The sequence below is a fragment of the Heliangelus exortis genome, chromosome 1 (assembly GCF_036169615.1).
Source record: "Heliangelus exortis chromosome 1, bHelExo1.hap1, whole genome shotgun sequence".
NCBI classification, from domain to species: Eukaryota; Metazoa; Chordata; class Aves; order Apodiformes; family Trochilidae; genus Heliangelus; species Heliangelus exortis.
The window spans coordinates 138,031,556-138,040,804 of record NC_092422.1 but is presented as its reverse complement, the minus strand read 5'-3'; positions in this window follow the sequence as shown (position 1 = coordinate 138,040,804).

The window sequence follows — 9,249 nt, the reverse complement described above, 5'->3', positions numbered from 1 at the left end:
TGTTGATTCGAATTAGAGTGGTAGTTTTTCCATTTGTCCTGTGTGCTGGGCCAAGCATCACTGATCATGGTCAGGACCAACACCACACTGTTTTACACTTTCCCTTTCATCCACTCAAGTGCCACACTCACCAAGGCTTTGCACTGCACAGAGCCAGGAGTCCTGAGACAACAGAGACAGAGGTTCTCCTGCAATTAGGCCCAATATTCTGTAATTAGCTTACTGGCCCAGATGAAGCTCAATGTTGTTGTTACTGCTCTGTTTTCAGTACCTGAACTGGCACCTCCCAAATCATTGTAGTGTACTATGTGGTGTGCCAGCTCTCTAAGGGCCAGCTTGGTAGTTTTCATTCCACTGTCCTCTGAAGATAGCTTTCAAACACATATTTTATTTGTTTTCCTTTCTCTTTAAAGCGAGTTCATTGTCTCTACCTTTTTCAGTTCCTCTCTTTCTCAGCTGGAAGGCCTTTTGAAGTTTTTTCTGTGTTTCAGGTTCACAGCATGAGGAAAGTAAAGAAATCTCCATCTGCACCCCAGCAAATTTAAGAGCCTTCCTTCAAAAATGGCCAGAATCAGGTATATCTATGGATAGAGCAAAGTAGTTTCTCTCCTAGACATGAAACACTTTCCCTCATCCAAGAAGTCTCCTTATAATCCCAGAGAACTTCAGCTTCATGAATTAATTCTACTGCATGTCTTTTGTTCTTTCTTCTACTGTTTGTCTTAGTAATTGCTGTTATAACTTAGGATGCTGTTGGAATGTCTACAAAATGTCCTGTTCTTCTTTGAACCTTGTGAAGTTTTCAAGCTCAGGGTTATCCTTTACTTTGAGGACTACAGTGTCACTGTGTAGCTTACAGTTTGTATTTTCTTTATGAGTTTTTGAAGTTGAAAACTTTTACCTCAGCTGGTGGTCTCCATTGTGTCAGGTTTTTTTGTTTGGTTGGTTTTTTTCTGTCTGATGCAGCAAGACCAGCAATTTCCCAGAGAAGTGTTCAAGGCCAGATTAGATGGGGCTTCGAGCAGCCATGCAGGTGAGTAGGAAATGGAGTCCCTCCCAACTCAAACCATTCTGTGTTTCTGTGATCTACATTTTGTATATCTCAAAATTACCTCTTTTTAAATTCCTATGCAGTAGCCCATTGGCTGAATTGTTTTGTGTGGAAAGAAACACTCTCTCCTGAGGAGACATGACAATAGTTTTGTAGCTCAAGCTGGTATTAAATCAAGTGTAAACAGTCTCTCTAATAAGGCTTTAAATTAGAAAGAGAAAGGTGTCAGGTGGAGTTCCACATTGTTGCAATGTTTATTAAGAGCAATGAATCATATGTGGTCAAGATCTGCCAGCAAACTGAATGAGTTTTGGGTTGCTTTAGAGATGTGTCTTACAGGCACATTTTTTAACACTGTTTGGTGATCCAGCATAACTATAGATCACAGCATGTAGTAATCTTACACAGAAAAGGAGATTTGGATCCATTGGTGTCTGATTCTTGTATGAACCTTCAGAATGCAAAATAGCCAAAATCTCTTTCTCATATGCTTTTTAATCTTCCAGGTTATCAGTGTGATAATAGGGAATAGGGATGTTATGTTCCCAACTGGATCTCAAGGACTACAAACAAGCTCAGGAGTGGGATTATTGATTTAAATAACTAAGCACCAATTTTCAAAACAGTTTCTTCAAATATAGGTATACGTTGCTTGTGTTCCAAGGCTCCTCTGGCTACTCTGCTGAATGTTTAATGTGTGCATGGTTGTTGTCCAGAGGAGCTATCAGTCAGGGATTTTTGTATTTCAACTTAGTTGTTAAAAACCTGAAGTACTTAATGAAAATATAAGTTATAGCCCACCTTGAATTCTTTTTCTAATCTGCAAAATTTCTACACTTATTATCTCACTCAAAGGAGTGTTATGAGACATTACTTATTAAAGTCTGTTGAGTAACATGTGGAAAGGTACATGAGGAAAAGGTGCTAGAATGGAAATAAAGAGAGCAGCAATCAGGCATGTATCTATTTCATTTAATGGACTGGTTATTTGTTCCTCCTAGCCATGTCTCTGAATCAGCAGTTAAAATCTATGTGCCTAAATACTCACAAAATAGGGGTAGATTCAGGCACATGATTAGTACTACATGTCTGTACTGGCAGTTCATTCACTTAGGGCCCCACACCCCTGTACCAATAATCAGAAATGGACAGTGTGCATTCTTTAAAATCAAAGAAAAGCATATCAGAAAATTTCCATACTTTTTTTCCTGTGAACTCTGTTTGTTTGGGTTTTTTTTTTATTTTTGTTTTTTTCCCCTACTTTTTTCATTTTCTTTGGTTGTGTTTGTTTTTTGGGTTTTTTTCCAGAGTCTACCGTATGGCCATGTATTGGTGAACATCTGCACATTTAACACCCTCATGTTATTCTCTAACGGTCCTTTCTGACAGAGATTTCCATTTCTGGTGTACATTGAGCAAGACTTTTTGAAAAGAAAATGGTAATACCAAGAAGGGTGTTTCTTATGTCAATTCCAGGTTTTTGTATGAGCTGTTATCTGAACTGAGCCTAAACAAAACATTCTGCAGGACAGAGACTAAAATTTCTTCACTTCCAGGCAATAATAATAAATAGGAAAACATGCCCAGAATAGAAACTCTCTTTTCATCATTCCAACTTGTTCACTGGGCCTTTGAAAGGTTAACAGCTAGCACTAGTCCTGCAAAATCCCCCTGGTTTGTTCCACATTAGATGACATACCCCTGAGCCAGGTACTGGGGTCTTCATGTAGAGGTTTAAGACCTTAGACACATAAAAGATAGTTCAGTCAACAGGTAACAGTGTGAATTGACTCGTAAGAATCCAGATGAAGAATCAGCCTTTGCACTCAATCTTTCTGGTTATTTATATACTACTAGATTAAGTTTTAGACTCTTGGTGTGCAAGGAGACTTGGGGCTTTATGCTGATCAGTTTCTCTCCATGTTGTTGGTCTCCAACTGTATTGGTTTTGGCTGGGAGGGAGTTAATTTTTTTCATAGTAGTTTGTATGTTCTTATGTTTTGGGTTTGTGGTGACAACAGTGTTGATAACAGATTGATGTTTTATATGTTGATAACAGATTGATGTTTTAGTTGTTGGTGAGGAGTGATTGCACAGTGTCAAAGCCTTTTCTACTTTTGACTCTGCCCCACTAGCAGGTACACTGGGGATGAACAAGATGGGAGAGGACACAGCTGGGTCAGCTCACCCCAACTGATGGAGGGCACAATCCATACCATGTGATATTCCCAGTAACAAATAGAGGTACAGGGAAGGAAGTTTTCCAGGGCAGATGTTGCTTGGGGAAGGGCTGGGCATCTGTTGCTTGCTGGTGAGCAATTGTTTATTTTGCTTCATTTGTTTTTCATGGTGGTTTGTGGTTTGGGTGGGTTTTTTGGCTTGTTTTTTAGAGTTTTTGTTTGTTTGTTTGTTTTTGTTGGTTTTGTGTGGTATGTTTTTTCACTTATTAAACTGTCTTTAACCCACGAGTTTTTTCACTTTTATCCCATGTGGTGCTGAGATGCCTACGAGGGTAAAACCATGACACTATCCAGCCCTACTTCCCACATCATGATGAGAAACTTCTGAGCTCTACATCTCTGTGGATATACTCTAGACCCCAGATGTTTTTGAATAAAAATGATAAATTGTGGGAGAATGGTTGGATCCACTTTTCCTGTTGTCTAGTATTGTTTGGAATAGAACTTCCCTGATAATATCTTAAAATATGGCAAAACTAAGGTTATTATTAGACTGTGCTGCTTTTCCAGGATTTCTGACTGGAAAAATAATTTGGACGACAGGTTGTCTTTTTCTTGGACAAATTTGTTGAAGGTAAATATCACCGAAGCATTTTGAGGACACATTGAGAGTGTGTGGCAGCTCATGAAATGATGGCTACATAGGGAGTCACGGTTAAAGACTCCACAAAGGAGTTTGGAAATTATAGCTGGCTGGAGAATGCCAATTTCATTTGCTGACAACCGTCAGTGTTTCACCATTTGTGTTTTGTTCTTAAGTGTAAAGAGAAGAACACAGTAAAAAAGTTTTTTATTCTGAAAGAAGTGGGTTGAAACATCAACTTGTGAATCTAAAAAGTGAACCTCTCAGGAGGAGGACAGAGGAAGGGTCTTGCTCCCAAACCAATAGTGATCAGAAGGATTTATATCCCAAGAAGAAGTCTGCCTTGAAAACATACGCAAATAAGTATCTTCTTCAATAAGATGGAAATAACATATTCTGCACACAATATTTCCATGGGATCTAAATGGTAGACATTAGCTTTTAAAAGTGAAGAAAGTAAAAATAAGAGGTGTAGAATTGAAGAGATTTGATAAATATTATCACTATCTACCCTGAGAGAGATATAAATATACTAAATTAGATGTGTTAGACTTCCACAGGTAAGAAAGTACAGCTCAGAGGTGGCACTCCAATTCTGCAACAGGTAAAATGATAGATAGCAAAATAGATCCCAGATGTGATTTGTGTAATGAGCATATGATCTGCTTAGCCACAACACCTCTATGGAAGATAAATATTTGTCTGCACTAAATCATGCAAATACTGCCTGCTGCATGGTCCCCTGCATGGTGTAATCAGAGTCATTACCACAAAATGAAAATATATTATCTTTGCTCATGACTGCTAGGGTATAGGTAATTAATATCATACACACACACAAAATAAGAAAAAGAGAAAAAAAAAAGAAAAGAAAAATAAAAAGAACAGTTGCTATTTTGGTATGATTTGTTTCCAGGAGAAAGAAACTACCAATTAGCTTAATCTAAATGTTAAGGGTGCTTGCTCTTTTTATATCTATAGTCATCAAGTGGGCAAATAACTGACATTTTTTGAGCTACCTTGGTGCTAAGACCAAAGAGCAGGTTCATCTCTCTTATACTGTACGAAGAACATGGATGTGGGATGTTTTGCACCTGAGATATTTTGCATGGCCTGAATACTTATTCCCTTTCTGCCTGTTAAAAGATTCATTCTACCTCTTCCCTCAGTGCAGTGAATTTGGAAGACCTCTTTGATGAGTAGTATTTTTATGGGTGCATCCTTTATTCGAGCACTTATGACCCAAGGGCCTTTCTGATTAACTGGGACAGTTGAGGGAAGCTGCTGATGGCACCATTAGTCAAGAGCTCCTCATGCATCTCTGGATCTATGAAGGACTGGACTCCTTTTTCTTTTGGGAGACAGACTCTCAACAGTAGCAGGTTTAAGCATGATTTCAAAGAACTTTGCTAATATGAGCTAATTTATTCTGCCTGAGCTCTGTAATGGGCAGATAGCATTGTCATCTCCACTGCACAGGGCAAAGAAACCAGGTAAGTGATATTTCCTTCTTATTTTAAGCCTTAAGGCTTCACAGTTTTTCAAAATAGCAAAGCAAAACAGCAAAGCACAGAATGACATTTGCTCTGGGGACCATGGTCAAAAAGTAAGTTGTTGCCAGACTGTATTTTTTCCCCTGCCCTTTCTAGGGCAGGCGTGCTGCCTTGTGTTCAAATTCACCATTGCTAGCAAGCCATACAACCTTTAGGCAGCAGCTGCAAGGCAATTCAATATTGAAACACCTAACTACTGGTGTACTGAGCAAGGATCTGGTTCCTACAGACATTGCTCACAGAAAGTGGTAATTCTGGGATTACCAGCCCAGCACAGGGCAGTGACCACTTGCAGTGATAAAGCCCTGTGTGCTTCCATGTAGGTTGTTTAGGGGCAGAGGCAGAATTCACAGCTGCTTTCCAACAGGGGCAACCTATTGGTGAATGTGTTCAAAACCATTCAGTCTGTCCTTCCTGTTGTATAATTACTGTTTACCTCACTGAATTGAATTCTCTTTGATGGGCAGTATCATTATAGTGTCTCTGTCTCACCAATAATGAGAGACAGCAAGTAACAGTCACCTATTTTTTTGCTCTCTGAGATAGCAGCAGCAGAGCTATTCTTATATTCTCTTCTAGATCTATCTATACCCTGGCATATGGAATATTTTTCTTGTGTTGACTTTTTTTGCTTAAGCATTATGGTTGCCTTTGTTATTTATTAATAATAACAACAATAAAAAAAAAAAAAACAACAGCAATAATAGTAGTAATGCCCTCCATGTCAATGTCTGCATTTTCAGTAAAAAATTCACTGTTATGTATGAGAAAAGACCTTTCTTCATCCACCACCACCACCTTGAAACTTCTAGAAATTGATGTGTTTGCTCTTGTATCTTAAGGGGTAGGAGAGTCTGCTATTTAAGTGGGTAAAAGGTACTGGTTTAAGAAAACAGCTATTTTGAAAAAAAAAATCAAAACTCTACCTAAAATCAATGGTCTAGTTCATTACAACACATTTTATTTATTAGAAATTAATTGGTTTTAAAAGGGACACAGAATAAGCCATATATGTTTTTTCATGAGATAAAACTGTCCATTTGACAGGATCACTGAATATTCATTTCTAATGTGAGAAATTACTGGATCTTACTCCTTCTGTCGCATCCTTTTTTTTCCTCAGTTCCCTGTTTACTATTCCTCCCTGCCTAATATATAGACTGTAACATTATAGAGTGGGATTTTTCAAATGTTTATATTTTATATATCCTAAAAAATTTCCTAGTCAAGGTACAAATATAAGACTAGTAGAAACAGATGTGTTTTTCTCATCTGTATTTCCTACCCTCCCCAGAAATAGCCAAATTATCTTCAGGGAGCTGTGGACGAGCAGCTGGAAAACAGAGGCATAGAAGATATGTTTTCTGTACCTTTAGGTTAGAATCAAGCACAATTTTGGGTGTCATTTGAGTAGCAGAGTTTTTGGGTTTGAGAAGGCTCCTCTGGCAGAAGGAGACATTTCTTATGGAAGAGAGTTGATGCAGTCTGACATGTAACAAAAAGAGACGCAATATTTGTTTACTAGGGAGTATGACAGAGCTTTTTTAATCTGTCAGGAAAAGATCTCAGTGTCTCAAGGTAGAAAATGTACAGTAACATAATTTACAAAATTCTCATATCGGAAGAGCAAGGGATGCCTTTTGGGACTCGGCTCCTTTGGCAAAAATACATTACCCATTGTGACCCTTTGTTCAGAAAAAGGCTATGGAAGTTGCACATAGGTGTGTGTTGTGTTTTACTGGTTGCAAGACCATAACTGGTTGATTAATGTAGCTTATACTAAGTTTTCTTTTAATTATTTCAGCTGTGCAGTTCTCAATTGGATATTAATGACAATAGAAGCTGAGAAATAACTCAGTGATTATGTCACCCTCAGAAGATATCTCTTTTCCATGAAGTAGATTTAACAAAAAAAAGTTCCTATTTCAGCATGTCTAATTATAATAAATATTTAATATTTAATTTAATATTTAATTATTATATATATTAAAGCATCACTTGCATTTGCTTTTCAGAAAGAATTTACATTTCAAGATTAACGATGACTACAACTCAATAGAAATAGAGATTTACAGTCTCAATTATTATTTATATTGAAAATCAAATTTAGATAAATAATTCCAGACTTATTTAATAATGGCTTCAGAGGGACAAAGGTATGCATTGAGGGATCCTTGGATAAAATCATTGTGGGATCTCTCCATACGTGCACATGCAAGTATAACTTCAGTTGTCTTCATAAAGAAGAATAGGATCTTTTTTCTTCTAGTGGTAAATACATTTTATACCATAAAATCTTCTATATTTTTGCTAGTTTTGAATTTCTTCAGGCTTTTCGGTAGAGGTTTCTGACATTAGACCTTGTCTGAAGTTCCCTTGTGAATTTCATTAGAAATGAAAAATGCACATGGGAAAGCAGTGCAGACAGTGTGAACTTTCTCCTTAAAGGTGTAAGGAAGAAGTAGTGAAGACACAGTGATTGGACTCTTGCAGCTGTAGCATGACACTTGCTGCACCACTTGATGTGCTTGATTTTTCTAAAATAATTTTTTGTGTGCTATATTATCTTCTAAAAACTTACTGCTTTACACTTCAGATACTGTAACAGTTTGGATGAGTGAAAGAGAGAGATTAAAATCTATTCTTAACTACAGTGCTGCTTCATCTGCCAGCAATGTCCTCCCTACTGATGTTATTAGGCAGCTCAGAAAGCCCTAAGGAAGCCAATGCTTGTCCAGTAGAACAATTGAACAATCCCACTCACTGGAACAGTTATGAATCGCTTTACATTACCTATTCCACTCTCATGCAGTGCACAAAAGGAAAAAAAAAAAAAAAAAAAAAAAAAAAAGGGAAGAAATCTCTAGAGTACTCATTCTAGTGTCAATGCTAAAATTGTGATCAATAGTACCTAATAAGCACCAATCCTTCCCTTGCTTCTGGTGAAAAAACAAAAGGTACAGCTTCCCATGGTAAGTGAAAAATCTGAGCATTTCCTAAAGAGGAAAGTGGTTTTCACATGTAAGGTATCATCTTTAATTTCTCTCCCCATGGTAAAGCTGAAAATATACCACTAAACAGTGCTTTGCAACCTACTGCCTTCTCCCTGTAAGTTAACAGGTATTTTTAAAATACTGAAGCATGAGCAGTGATTTCCTAAGTCCAGAAGTCAACCCTAATAGAAGAAAATACTTCAACCAGCTACAAGTTCAACCAGCATCATAACCTTAATGGATGAGCTGTCCCAGGCAGTGGTGAGTGGATACAGACACTCGCAAAAAAGAATGCTACAGCTCAGACCTCCAGAGCAGCTGTAGGTCATAGAGCAGGTACAATAGACCCAGTCTGGAAACTCATGGCTCCAGCCAGGACAAAGCTAATATCTGTGCTGCAAAGCCCTTCTTTGGTAGTAGTTGAAAAAATATATGAACAGCCATCATTTTAATGACTGATCCTTAAAGAACATCTCACACCAATCCAGCAGACTTTGTCTTTGCATGCACAGACCAGAGGCAGCCAGGTTTCTAGAACTCTGAAACTGAGGTTATGACCAAGTCTAGAAGAACTTTTGTGGCCCCTTCCTTAAGAGGAATGTGCTTTCATTTTAGGGAACTAGAAGGGTTTTAGCTAATCTCCATTTTAATTAATTAGATATTCTAGCAAACACTTCCATGCCACCTCCTGAATAAAAAACCTCCTGAGGGAATTTGAAAAGGGACTCTCTGGTTGCAAGGAGTAAAGGTGTTATACAGACCTCCTGTATTTGCCTAATTACTCATGACATGAACACATACATGTGTAATTAGGAATCTCCAGAACAAA